Below are 14,257 nucleotides of genomic sequence, written 5' to 3' on the forward strand. Positions count from 1 at the left end.
GGATCACCATAAGACAAAATTGACATGATGGCACAAAAATAGTATTATACTGTGCATTTTATGTTCAAAATAGTTATATAGTTTATGAGAACTTTATTAATATATTGAGAACAAAACTGAACACAGTGTTCCAAATGTGGTAACTGTAGATTCATATAAGGCATTATGGTATTGGTCAGTTTCTTTAGTAATGAACCCCTGGTGTGAAATGTATCTTCTTCATAGCATTCATACACTGGATGAACACAGTTTCAGGGAACACGGTTTAAGATTGGGAGCCACAATCCTTGACCCTCAGGCACATTAGAAACCTGTTAGGTGGTCCTGATACTTTTTTTTTGGGGGGGGAAGGATTCCATAAGATCGGACTCTGAGATTTTTGGAGGAAAATGTTTCTTCACTAGCGACTTCAGTTTCTGTCTTGACTCTCTTATTTTATAATTTTTAAAAATATTCAGTAGAGCAAATGTCAAAATGATACATTTCCTCAATTCCAGTTATTTTTAAATAGAGGGTGTATGGGGATGGCTGAGCCATCTGGCATAGTTTGGCTGAGACCTCATATTCCTAGTCTTCCTAAATTTATAACTCATTGTTTGCAATGTTCTTCTCACTCTTATTAGGTTATGTGGATAAGGGAACATTTATTTATAAGTAGTCTTTAGAGAATTTACGGGATGTAAAAGACAGAGAGGGAAAAGACATCATGTGGGTACTGTGAACAAGCAAGAAATAATATCACAGAAGACAGAAAAGGCAATACAGTGGTGCCTCGCATAATGAGCGCCCCATTTAACGACCGGCCGGCGCTTCAGAAGTACTGCGGGGGAGCCCTCCCCCGCCTCCTTCCGAAGCGCCTGCCGGCCAGTGCTTCAGAAGAACCGCGGGGGAGTATTTTCCATTTTCCCCCAGTTGGGCGGCGGGCGCTTCGGAAGGACCACGAGGAAGGGCTCCCCCGCCTCCTTCCGAAGCGCCCGCCGGTCAGCTGGGGGAAAATGGGGCCTACAGGGAAAAATCGCAAAGCGGATTCATCGTTAAACGGGGCGCTCGTTATGCGAGGCACCACTGTATATGAAATCCCAAGGGGTTCACGGTTGAGGGGCAATAGTCCTTAAATCACCCAGGACCTCATGATAAGCTGGGAATGGAATCATAACAATATGGTGCTTCCAATCCCATCTCTTGCTTGAGAAAGAGAGAATATGGGTGATCTTGCTGAAAGTTGCTAGGAATCTCATTAGAATCAGAGTCACACTTTTGCTTTTTTGCAGAGAGCTTGATTTCCCAGAACAGTTGAAACAAATGTCTGCAGAGAACACTAACTTGAAGCCAAGATAAAATGAATCTGATTAATGCTATTTCATGGAAGTGTAGTTGGAGATGATTAAGTGCTTCCCATTCAATCAATTTAAGTAGCAATGATATTTTTTTCCAGAATCTTGGGTTTCAATGAAGAGTTTTGCCTTACTTTCATCTCTTCTAGGCATTGAGACTTGTTGATATGCCTAATGTAGTACAGTGGATAGAGTGACAAATTAGGCTTTAAGAGACCTTGGTTTGAGTCCCTGCTTGGCCATGGAAACTCATCGCGCGGTGTACTGGTAAACTCCTTAATATCTTACCTTGAAAGCCCTATTCGAGTCATTGTAATTTAGATGTGATTTGATGGAACTTAACAGAACAGAACAATATAATACGTTAACAGTGTTGACTGTCATAATAGGGTAATTAGTTTTTGCCATCTGCTAAACAGTTTACTCTTCCTAGTTTATTGGGCAAGTTATATACAAAGAGATCCAAATGTCCTTTCCATGTCCACAGGTGTTTAATCATGGCACTCATTCAATAATACTGAACTGGAAAGGGCCCTACATATTTTGGCTTTTAAATGTGATACAAAAACAATGTTGGGATTGGAATTAATGCGAATGATTTCATCCAAAAAGAATTAAGGAAGAGTGACGCAGTACATGACTGACTGAAGAAAACTTATTCCATCCATTAACTACCCAGAAAAGCTTTTCTCATGTGGATGCCCTTTTTACAGAGAAGTAGATGTTCCTCATTGCCATCACCACCAAATAACAGGCTTTAACATGGGCTCTAAAGGATGCTTATTTATGATTTATACAGCTTAGAACCATCACATTTTCTTTGAGTTTCCTCCTGTGTGTGCTCAAGTTGTCATCTCTGCTTGGCTCTTTTCCTCCAAATCACCATTGAACCATTTTCCAAGCCTGCTCATTATTCTGGCAACAATTTAGATCCACATCGGAATAGCCAGATTATTCCATGAAATGCTGTTGAATGTCTGAAAACCTATGCCTTGCTAGCAATGTGTAGTTAACAAGCAGCTCAGTTCCTTGTAGTAATCTCTATAAATTTCAACTTTCTCATGTTACTGGAAATAGATTAAAGCTCATCACATAAGAAGTAAGCAATTAGTTATATAAACACACAAGAATTATTGCATTAATGCAAGAATCTTAGCCATCTGTACGTATTTTATTTATAAGAAGAAAATATTTTGACAAGAATTGGATTTTGAGTGGTATATTAAATAGAGCTCTGTTTAAAAGAGTATCCACTACTGTATGGCTTTGTATTCCCATTCTGTTCTTTCCTCTTGGTCTCATTTCGGATCACCCAATCAGTGGGATCAGGACCTCAAACCCCCCTCTGCTGATTCCCAAATCTATTCTACATAGCCAATTTGCTTAGTTTGTCATGCTGCTGTTTGCTTAGCTGTTCTCCACTTACGTTTCTTGTTACGTGTTCTCATTCCTTGTTCCTATGTCTCCTCTGTTAGTGAGATCCCATGGTTGCAACCTGATCCCCCTCCTCCTTCTCCTCTTCCATTGTCATGTGTTTCTCTCTCTCTCTCTCTCTCTCTCTCTCTCTCTCTCTCTCTCTCTCTTCTGGAGTTCGAAGAAGCTTGGAGTTATTGTGGCATGAGGACCAATGAAGCCAAATGTGTTGGAAGTGCATTCTGGATCCTTCCTCCTTTATTTATTGAATCCAGTTAAGATCTCCCAGAATTCCCAGATCTTTTGCCACTTCCAGAACTGGTTGCCAAAATATTTCTCTAGATTAGGTTTATCTAGGCTTGTTATAAGAATGTATGCTCTTAATGGTTTGCGCACTAAATCCATGCAGCTATTTCAAGGAGTTAAGGGGGCTGTGAGTAAAGAGTGAGAGAGGCCTGGCCTCACAACTGTGAGGACACAGAAAAGTGAAAACACATTGTAAGGAAGTTTCACAGAAATTGTATCCTTGAATGTCATAGTTTTATGTTGATCATCTATGAAGTTTTAACACTGTGATGGATTTAATACACCAAGTTTGGTTTTGCAGCCTTTTGTTGCTCTCCCCCACTTTGATCTAGCAGTAATTAATGCGCACAGGCAAGATTTCTCAATATAATATTTATTCCTTTTTGATTGTTAATTTTTTTTATGTCTTAACTCTGCACTTGCTGGGGTATTTGCTACGTAACTCTTTGAAACCCTCAAATTGTATTGAATGTATTTGTGATTGTTTACCTACATGCAACAATGGTTATATTGTCTGATTGCAACAGTGCTGCTGCCATTAAATAAAATCACAAGTCTCTACCTGAATTCTTAAAATCTTAGGGAAGCTTTGCAGTCTTGAGGAAAACAGAGAACATAAGGAAAATGGAATAAAAATGGAGAGATTAGAGAGATTTGGACTGTAAACTGAAACCCTGGAGTTTCATAAAGATGGATAGTCACAATAATAAATAAATAGGATCAACTATTGTGTTGAAACAGAAAATAAAGCAGATAAATGCTTGAGGGTAAGAGGATCAAAATGAAACAGATGTCCTAAAGCAGAGAAGAGAAGTATGATAGATGTTGGTGCCTAGCAAATTCAAGGCATCAAGAGAAGCAAACAACAAGTGACTTGATGCCAGGAAGAGAAAATTAAAGGCTAAGCAAAAGATAAGAAAAGTTAAAGCTACTATTCAAGTACACACCCATTGATGCTTGTAATGGAAGTTATGTTTGAACAGACAGGATTGCATTGAAAGTGCAATATATAAAAAATTTAGAAAAAGAAATGAAAGAAGTGAAATAAATTGAGCTCAAGCAGTGAATGGGTTTAAAGAAATAATGTCAGTTGAATGCAATAAAATAATTAAAAATTGCTGCTGAGTTACTGGAAATATTAATGGAAATATGGTTGAAACAGTGTGCAAAGGATCTAATATCTGACACCAGATTCTATACATGTCTACTTATAAGAAAAGTCTAAGGAATTTAATCAGATTTACTCCTGGGTGACTATATGAATGTAGTTTGAGATACATTTTATGTACAGATTTATTACAGGGTCCCACTTATTTAAATGTGTTGTCAAATTATAGTGCCAACAGAAATTACTGATGCTGGCAGGACTTGAGGTACACTCTGGAAGGCTTGCCAATTTTGTTGCTGAATTTTAATCCAAGTGAAAAAAATAGAGTGAGTCGTATAGTAATCTTGTGCTTGCTGGCATGAAGATCAGCACATACTCTTATATAACAGATTTCCCCTGTGGAGACATTTAGATATGATATAGGCATTTAGATATAGCATATCACCTGTTTGCATTCTGTGTGCATTGAGCAGGAGAAGGCAGCTTCCAGGACATTGGGCTAGATGACCATATTGCAAATACATTGGTGCCTCACTTTATGATTGCCCCGCATTACGATGAATCTGCTTTACGACAATCTTTTTGCGATCGCAATTGTGATTGCAAAACGATGGTCTAAATGGGGGAATTTCGCTTTGCGATGATCGGTTCCCTGCTTCGGGAACCGATTCTTTGCAAAACGTTGATATTTAAACAGTTGATTGGTGGTTTAAAAATGGCCACCGGGTAACTAAAATGGCTCCCCGCTGTGTTTAGGAATGGATTCCTCGCTATACAGGCAGCAAAAATGGCCGCCGTATAGAGGCTCTTCACTGAACGGTGAGTTTTTACCCCATTGGAACACATTGAACAGGTTTCAATGCGTTTCAATGGTTTTTTTTTGCTTTACGATGTTTTTGCTTAACGACGATTTTCCTGGAACGGATTATCGCCGTTAAGCAAGGCACCACTGTAATTAGTCTGTCTGTAATGACAGACTTAATAATTAGTCTGCCTCCACTCATGGCTATGCGGTTTTTTTCTTCTTCTTAGAAGGAAGACATGTGTCCTCATGCATAATTGTTTATGAGCAGACAGGTGTTTGTGGAAGCACTAATACTCTGCATTCATCCATAATCTTGGGCAAAGTTATAATTAAAAATTTCTTCTCATTCCCGTCCTGAAATTACCTGATTGCTGACAACAGAGCATGTGTGTAGTCAGTTTTAACAAAGCCATGGTCATTTTGGAAACCTCTTACCAATAAGCAATAGTTAGTCATGTCTGAGGATTGACATTTTGAATGATCTTTACTGGACCTTTGTCACCCTGAAGCTCATTTAATTTACATAATTTTTCTCACAACTCACTTGCTTCCCACTCTGTGCCATGTACTCTGTGAGTCTCATCCTGTGGCCTGGTATGTCTCATGTGTCTGAGGTAGTGAATAGTAATCACAAAAGATCAAGCTAGTCGTTAAGGTACCACAACACTTTCGTTTTAATTTTTTTTTCAGATTGAGTGGAATGAGGAAGGAGACTGTCTGCAATGTACTGTTTTATTTTGGGAAAGTCACTTTTTTCCAACAGCAGGGGAAGGTAGTACTTGGGGATGGAGAAATGGATGAGAGCATGCATGTGGCCTACAGGCTGCATTCTGACCAACCCCAACATTGAAGATTTTTCTATGATTATCTCCTGCATGGCCGGCATGAATTCTACAGAATCCAGTTGGTTATTTGCAGCTGGATACATGGAGTGATGTAAAGTACATTAGTGAATTGCCACTCGTTAATAAGTCACCCTTTTTTTATCCCTCATTCCATGCAATTTTTGTACTGTACTTAACACTGGCATCACTGACCAGTAGGATTCTGGCCAGTGTTTAATCAGACCAAATGGAGATGAAAGGAGATTCAGTGAGACCTGGATATCAAAGTGGCACCACTACCCAAGGCGAAGTGCCAGTTTGGTGGGAGGGAGGGTGAGGTAACAGAATCATTAAGAATTTAACCTTATTTCTCTTGGAGCTCTTTGGAGGTAAAATGTTCCAACATGGTTTGTGTGATACTTAAAGGGACCTTCAATGAAGGCTGCTTCATATTAGGTTGTAGTGTTCATTAATAAGCAGAAAGGCATAAAGGAGGTTATTTAAATTTTCATTAACAAAAATTTAAATGCCACAGCAGGGGCAAAGCAAAAGGGATTTCAGCATCTGATGAAAGGCCAGAGGAAGGGAGAAAAGAGTAATTCTTCCTCTAGACGTGAAAAGGAAAAAGAGAAGCCAAAAGGAGCCAAGAACAATGACTGGGTGAAAGTCAAAGCATAAAATCTACAAAGCATACGATAAATGAGAGGATTGACAGGATTATTGAAAGAAGCTCATGGCACTCTAGAAATGGAGCAAAAGGAGATAATGAACATCAAATAACTAGCATTGAACATCTTCCTTAAAGGCCTTTTTTGGGGCAGGCAATGTTAGAGGGACAGCAGAGCCTTTTAGACCTGGGGAATGCAAGCGGAGTTATTTTAGGGATGGGAAAAATAAATAAAAGCTGCATTTAAAAATTATATAGTGGAACACTTTGAATTATTTGTAAACCACTTCAGGCTACAGCAGCAAAAATAATTACAAAGTAGATCAATATAAATATATGTGTGTATATCAGTAAAAAAACCACAACAGTACAAGATTTCTCAGGGAACATGACAAAGCAATCACATATGGAAAAGATCTTAATTTATATGCCACATATCTTCCAGTGAGCTCAGGATACTGTGTATAGCTTTCTTCCTCCTCACTTTAACCTCAGAAATAGCCCTGTTAAGTAGATCAAACTGAGAAACAGACAGACAATGAGGACCAGAACATGAGTTTTCCAAATCCTTATTCAGTACTCTAACCATTAAAGCATATTGTCTTTCTACTTAATGGAAAAAATGAAGTAAATATGACATCCATGTTGACCTCTAAATCCCAGAATCATGGTTCCTGAATCTGAAATAAATGATTACCTTTCAAAATGATAGATAGATAGATAGATAGATAGATAGATAGATAGATAGATAGATAGATAGATAGATAGATAGATAGATAGATAGATAGAATTCTAACACTGGCTTTAGGCATCTAATTAAAGTGTGTGTGTGTGTGTGTGTGTGTGTGTGTGTGTGTGTGTGTGTGTGTGTGTGTGTGTGTGTGTGTGTGTGTGTGTGTGTGTGTGTGTGTGTGTGTGTGTGTGTGTGTGTGTGTGTGTGTGTGAGAGAGAGAGAGAGAGAGAGAGAGAGAGAGAGAGAGAGAGAGAGTTTAATTAGATGTCTAAAGCCAGTGTTAGAATTAACAGGCAATTCTGAAAGCAATCTTCCCTGCCTGCTGCTGCTAAGAGAGGCTGGCCAGGATTCTGTTGGTTAGTTACACTGGCAGAAGTGTAGTGGTGTAAACTGTAATGACAAATTTCTTCAAATGAGTTGCTGTGTCAAGCTAATCACAACCCAGTTGCCTGAGCTGATGTGGAAAAAAAATGCAAGTGGCAACTTGTTGAATTGGTATTAAGTGCAGTTTGTCACTGCAAGTTATACCATTGCACTTAAAACAAGCATAAAAACCCAATAAAATGTGCATGTTGAAAGGAAATGTCCTATTCTTAATGTGCGGGTGGAAACACTTCCTAAATTGAATAGAATGACTGCACTACAGTTAGACAGGATACATAATCTCCCTCTGTCCTGGAGAGGTGCTGGAGGTAGTTATGTTTAGTTATGGTGATTTTTCTCCAGGACTGCAAGTTTTTTCCTTTCATTTTCTAATTATGACAAATATCAAAAATATATAATGCTTTCTGAAGTCAAAGTCAGTAGTTAAAAATCTACATATGGTGGGGACAAAATGCAGTGAAGGCTTCTGATTTCCAAGATTCTAGTTTCTTGCAACAATTTTATGCATATTCTCCATGCGGGTGAAAGTCATCACTTGGAAACAATTTCAGGTTTGAGGCCTCCTTTTTCAAAATGCTTGGTATGTTATTTTTCTAATCATGTCTGTCTCAGATTTCTAGCAAATCTGTACCATTTAAAGATGTGTAACCACTATTCAGTTGCAAATTAGCATTGAGAATAGTCTTCCATCTTTTATAATGGTTTTTCCCCCACTCTCTTTCCCTTACCTTTTTCCTGGGTGTTATCTGTATGATTAAAGAAAGTTGAAACCTTGGGGGCTCTGATTTTACTTTTTTTCTTCTGTTTTCACAGTGGCAAGTAAAGTCCATTGGGTTGTCTTGGGTATTGACAAGTGGATCTTTGGTTTCTGAGACCAAAAGTAGAACACTTCCAATGTCACTATTCTTCTTTGGAAATCTCTCCTCCTCTGTTTGTATTAAAGTACCTATTTGGTGAGTTACAAATCATTTGGCTTTTCAAATGGTCACATTTTATTGTAGGCATTCCATTTGTCCTCAGCCATATGCAGGCTGTGGGTTTCAACTTTTTTGTTGACTCAGCTGATGTGTAATATACCCTTTCATTTTTACAGAGTAAATCAGCTCTCTATAGGTTGCTAGAAGATATGCCTTTGCAGGAGGTGCCCTCCAGATGTTCAGTAGCACTTCACATTATTCATGTCCATTGCCCACATTGGCAGTTTTTATAAGTTATCTTTAAGTTGTTTAAAACGGTGGTCCGAAAAAGCTTTCAAGAATTTGGTAAGAAAATATTGTGAACCATTTTTCCGTTTCATCTTCACATGATTCTGGTGCCTTCACGAAATGGCCATGAAAAAGTAGAAATATATGCTGAACAGATTTTATATCTTTCAGTTTCACTCCAGTGAACTCTCCGATTTCACTGGAAATGATATTGATTAATTCTGCTTTTAAATGGAGCAGGAATTTATAGATTATGATAAAATCAGAAATTATTTAATCTACAGTTGAGATACATCTCTTTGCATTCCTTTGCTGTGGATTTTTCACTTGAGCCAGTGAAAAAGTTGTGGACAGGCAAAAGACATTGACAGAGTGGATTAATTTTATTTCCTTTTGAGTCATTTGGCAGAAAATGCCTGTTCTTGCATCTCATAACATAGATGTGCTCTATATGTAGTTTTTAAAGAGAGTATGAACTCTCTGTCTTATCTCTTTAATATTTCCATTGTCAGTTTCTCCAAATGAATAAAATTTCTGTAGCCTGGTCATTATGGTTAAGCCCACATTCTGTTTAATGTAGCATGCTTCATCCTTCAGATCTTCCTCTCAAAAATCAAGTTCTTTGTTAAGGAAAGCTTATGAACTGAGTAGACATAAGAAGCAATAAATCCCAGTAATATTGGAAGACCATTAAGGCTAAGATCAAGCCAGTAAAGCATTAGGTTCACCAGAAACAAATGATCAGTTTTATAAGATTAAACAAAGCTCAGATTTCTTGCAAACGTTTGAAAGTTATGGAACTTATTCAGTTCAAATGAAGCAGAAAAGAAGAAAAGCAATGCCAATGACAGTACCGATGGATACCCATTTGAAAGAGACATTACAGGTACTCAACAATTTGAGGAGTGACTTTTGAGTGATTGAACCTGTTTCAGGTTTTATTATGAACTTTACACGATCAGTCCAAAGTGCTGAAGTTATTTTGGAGACAAGGACTGGCACCTGGGAAAATGCCTCTATAGTTTAAAACTTTAGATGAAGCCCAGTTTAGTAGATTCACACCGTCCTCCTGCAGAACTGGATCACCAGATGTCACTGCTCTTAGGTTAATTGGTTGATTGAAGATACTTCATTCTATGACTTGGGTATCTGTGATATCTGTCATCCTTAGGTTAGGTACCATTTGAGGTCCTTATGAAGCATGAGTCATCGGCACTAAAATATGTGCTATTGAATGAGAACTAAGTGAAACCTAGTCAGGATCCAGTCCTATATTTTTGAAGCTCTTATTAATATTTCTTGTCAAAAATTAGAGAACATTTGAAGAGACCACTCCAGAATCCCAGGATTGTTCTCTACTTTACATGTTTGATCTTAAGTCTACATGAGTCACATCAGTATGACACCCTGGTTGGGACACTTTTGAAATCTGGTATATGAAATCAGTAAATAACATGCCGTTTGCACAGGGAGTACCCTTTGTCAAGTCATGTATAAGATATTTTCCCATTCTTACTCTAGAGGAGATCTTTTCCTAATCTCAAAGAAAAGTTGCAGTTAAATATATGGAAAAGATTACACTTCTCCAAGTATTGTTTTTTAATGAGAGCCATGTTGATTTGGTATGGTACACATACATGCTGTAATTAACTATTTATTAGGTAATAATGAAAGGTCCAATACATTTTCCCATTAATAAAGTATCCCATGAATATTCTTGTCTCTCAGTATTTGTTAAGTGTTGCTCAGCATAATATGCAAATATACTTAAATTCAATCAGTTAGTTTGGATGAATGCCAGATAGTTTATCAACTGAAATATGTTTAATTGGTTGATGACTTTAGCACTTACAAATCTATCTGCTGATGATTAAACAAATATATATTTCAAAGCAGTAACTGGGTTAAAATTTTGAACAAATAACATCTTCATCTCTCCTGACCTGATATTCTGTACATGTCCTAGAGTTACACATTCATATCATCTACTTAATTAAATCTACTTATTAGTGAATCTATGCTCCATATAATACCAATGTAACTTTGCAGCTACATAAATGCTACTATGAGTAACAATAATGATTCATCTTCCCACATATATGAGGATTAAAAACAAATGAAATAATAATTAGAATGCCCTTAACTGCATACCATTAAAGGTAATGAAACCAAATACAGCTCCTGTAGGATTTGAGGATTAAGAAAATGGAAATAAACTGAAAATGGGGGTGGGGATCTGCCCTGAGGATAGTAAGGAACAGCAATCCTCTTTCTTCCCTGCAAAGGCTCCCTTTTGCTTACATTGTTATCTATAGGCTAATCCTTAGCCATGTTTACATGGAAATTAATCTCACTGCATGGTTTTCTGCCTGATTAAGGATCCTGGTCTGTGAGCAGCCTTCCTGGAACAGCTGCACGTAGAGGTAGCCTCCAATTCCTATTTATCCAGTTCTGCTTTGCCTGTTACCTCTTCTCCAAAGGATAAAAATTCTGTACTAACATTCCGTCACTGGCGATAGGCAGAGAAATACTCTAGAAACTACTGTAGAGGCTCAGCTGGCTTCCTGTTGGAAGGGAAAATATGTTCTCTGAATGTCTTGTCCCCCATCAGCCTATGGGGCCCTGCAGAAAAAAATGTCCAGACAGCATCATTCCAGTAAAAAGGTTATTGCTTCTCATCTGTCATTGTATCCTGACAGCACTAAATCAAAGCTAGAAATTTCAGTCATTGTGTCTACAGTGTATAAATTGTCTGTTCCTTCAATTGTTGTGAACATAATGTTTTTGTAGATAACATATTATTTAAATAAATAGACTGTGACTGCAGTTGTCAGGGTTAATATTGTAGGATCCACTTTCCATGAATCTGTGAATCTGAAGGTTCTTTGGCGATGAATCCCCATATGGCAGCTACTTCCACTCACTCATTGTACCTTTCACTTGAAATAAGTATGTAAGCATTCCTTCAGTCAAGCAGATGCTATGATACAGCAGAGATGGTGCTGACAGACTCTGAGGTGACAAAACATAACTGTTCACAGACTCAGCAGGAATAGTACTAAAACTGCAAACCAGTGGGAATAATGTTGCTGTAGCTTGTGACATGTGTAGCTTGCACTTGGTGAGAAGGAGAAGTGCCATAAATAAGGTGGAGAACAAGAACCTGAAGAGGAACCATCACTAAAATGGCTCAAAACAGATGCATAGAATTGCATTTAACATTCCCAAGGCAATTGCTTGATGACTACCTAGCATATCTGTAGTTGGAGTTTTTTTATATCCTCGCATGCTGCCTTTAGTAGGTTTGGCTGGGAGGAAACTTTCTAGACTGGATGACTGTCAATCTATCCAGTACTAACCAGTTGTTCCTTCCTTGCCTCTCTGGTGAGAACTTTCTCCCTCTCTGTTATTGAAGTCTGTTGCTGAAAATAGTAAAGTTTATCAGTTTGTTGTTTGATCTGTTCACAACTGTAAGTAAAGAAAATGTTTTTTTTATTCTACTGCTAATGTATCAGAGTAAGTTATTGAGACTATAAGTGCCAATTAATGAGAAAGGTTGTGGACTAATTTGGGGAACTTGAAGCTATTCTGCTCTGCAAATCCCTGCACTTCTGCGGCAGAGCTAGACAAATTAAAGACTCTGCAACATCTGTTTGGTACAGAAGAGATTGTGGAGAAGGTAAAAAGTAATGTGTGATATCAGTTTTAATAAATTAAATGTTGGTATCATTACTTTTTGCTAGGCTTATCAAAATTAATTTCAATCTTAAAAATATACTCTTGGCAAAAAAATCTACAAATAATTTATTTTTATGAGAATAAGTAAACAAAATATAATATTTATCTATAAATGTACAAATCTGAATAATACCTAAACAGAACAGAATGCTGTTGCAGATTTTCCCTAGCATAGGTGTAATTGCATAAAATGCAGGCGTTAATTGCCACTAATTAACAAATTGCCACTCTCAATCCTGATTCCATAACTAGGAATTCAAGCTACTGCTGGTTAATTATCTTCAACTCACCACTACAATTGATGCAATTACACTTATACCAGCATAAATCCACAATTGAATTCTGTCCATAAATGAAAAATGAATAGGTAGTCAATAAATATTTGTAACTAAAATAAATTGAGAGAAAAGTGTCAGAGACTCTGTTAATTTGGACTCTATTCCTGTCATTCTTTCTCAACATTTTTTGATTTGCTGAGTACTTTTTAGGGATTGAAAACTGAAAGTTTGGTCTTTCTCCAGTGTGCAAAGAGAGACCTCCAGGAAAGTAGTTTTGTTTAATTGCTGTTTGCCAATTCAAGCCACTTTGCCTCTCCACACCTAATCTCACCATTAGCAGACAATTCCATCTGTCCCAGACCTCATGGGACAACCTTCATTTATCCATATGGTCTCTTTGGCTGAGTTTTCTTTATTTGGCTTTCTTACCTTCATCTTGTTTGCTTTCTAAGGCTTTTCAAGCGTGTATTTTCATTAAGAAAGATTTTCAATTGCTCACATTCTCTGCTAATCTCTTCTGAATACAAAACCTCTTCCATTTCTAAGTTCTATTCTAGCCAGACCCATGTTCTTTTTCCTCACTGGCTCATGAGTTTCACCACTCCAGGGCTGACTTGTCCCCCTCAGCAATGAGAATGTTTTGTTATGATTGCCATCATTTCATTAAGTTCATAGGGACTGCCAGTCCTCACTGTGCTTTGCCATGACTATTATCTCCACGATACAGGAAAACATAGTTGCATTTCTGTCATTTTCCCTTTCATGGTTTGACATCCATTGTTTGTGCCACATTTTTCTATAGTTTTCTTTTTTGGAGTTGTTTCTATATAAAACAAAATGCTGCTTTTGTTTGGGTTGTTCTCAAATAGTTAGAGACGGGGGATTGACTTTGTTCGCTGTTCTGAATGCATTATAGTTGCAAAAAGCAATTCTCAAGAGGGGAGATATAAACCAAGTCAAGAAAATAAACTTATCATTTCTTTTGAAAGAGAAAGAGGACGTGGATGGATGACTTCATCTAAATTCAACAACAGGGCAAAATTAGGATTTAACATGAGGTATTCTATGGTGTAGTAAAAGAAACCGAAAGGATGCATATTATTTTTTTATGTTAATTCTGGAACAGCATAAATCCCCATCTGTGGCTCATACAGATGTCAGAAGGAACTGTATAGTAAGATCACACCTGTGACGGCTGCAATGATGTCACCTGCCTGTCAATGCTATGGCTGGAGTTCATCTGCCTATGGCAGGACAGGAGGTGGGACTTCAGGGGGTGGAGCTAAGGTATATAAGGGGGGAGTGAATGATGTGTGAGGCAGATAGGGACTAGATAGGGACTTGGTTAGGGTCTTGTTAGGGACTTAGGGCATGTGCAGGTTATGAGGTACTGTGTTAGTGAAGGTCTGTGTGAGAGAGTGTATGAGGGGATACTTTATGATATTGATTGCCTTATTTAGTT

General features: G+C 37.7%; 1 protein-coding gene across 2 annotated transcripts in view; it reads left to right on the top strand.

Annotated features, from left to right (window-relative positions):
- SNTG1 (syntrophin gamma 1) overlaps positions 1 to 14,257 on the top strand; it is a 290,507-nt gene that overhangs the window by 103,266 nt on the left and 172,984 nt on the right. Inside the window, exon 2 of one of the 2 annotated variants that reach the window (XM_078393734.1) lies at positions 8,388 to 8,527. The exons of the other annotated variant lie outside the window; for it this stretch is intronic. The gene's annotated coding sequence lies outside the window, so the exon portion shown is untranslated. The remainder of the gene's footprint in view (positions 1 to 8,387; positions 8,528 to 14,257) is intronic. 2 annotated transcript variants of the gene reach the window in all.

This window comes from Pogona vitticeps, chromosome 4 (genome assembly GCF_051106095.1).
Source record: "Pogona vitticeps strain Pit_001003342236 chromosome 4, PviZW2.1, whole genome shotgun sequence".
Lineage (NCBI taxonomy): Eukaryota > Metazoa > Chordata > Lepidosauria > Squamata > Agamidae > Pogona > Pogona vitticeps.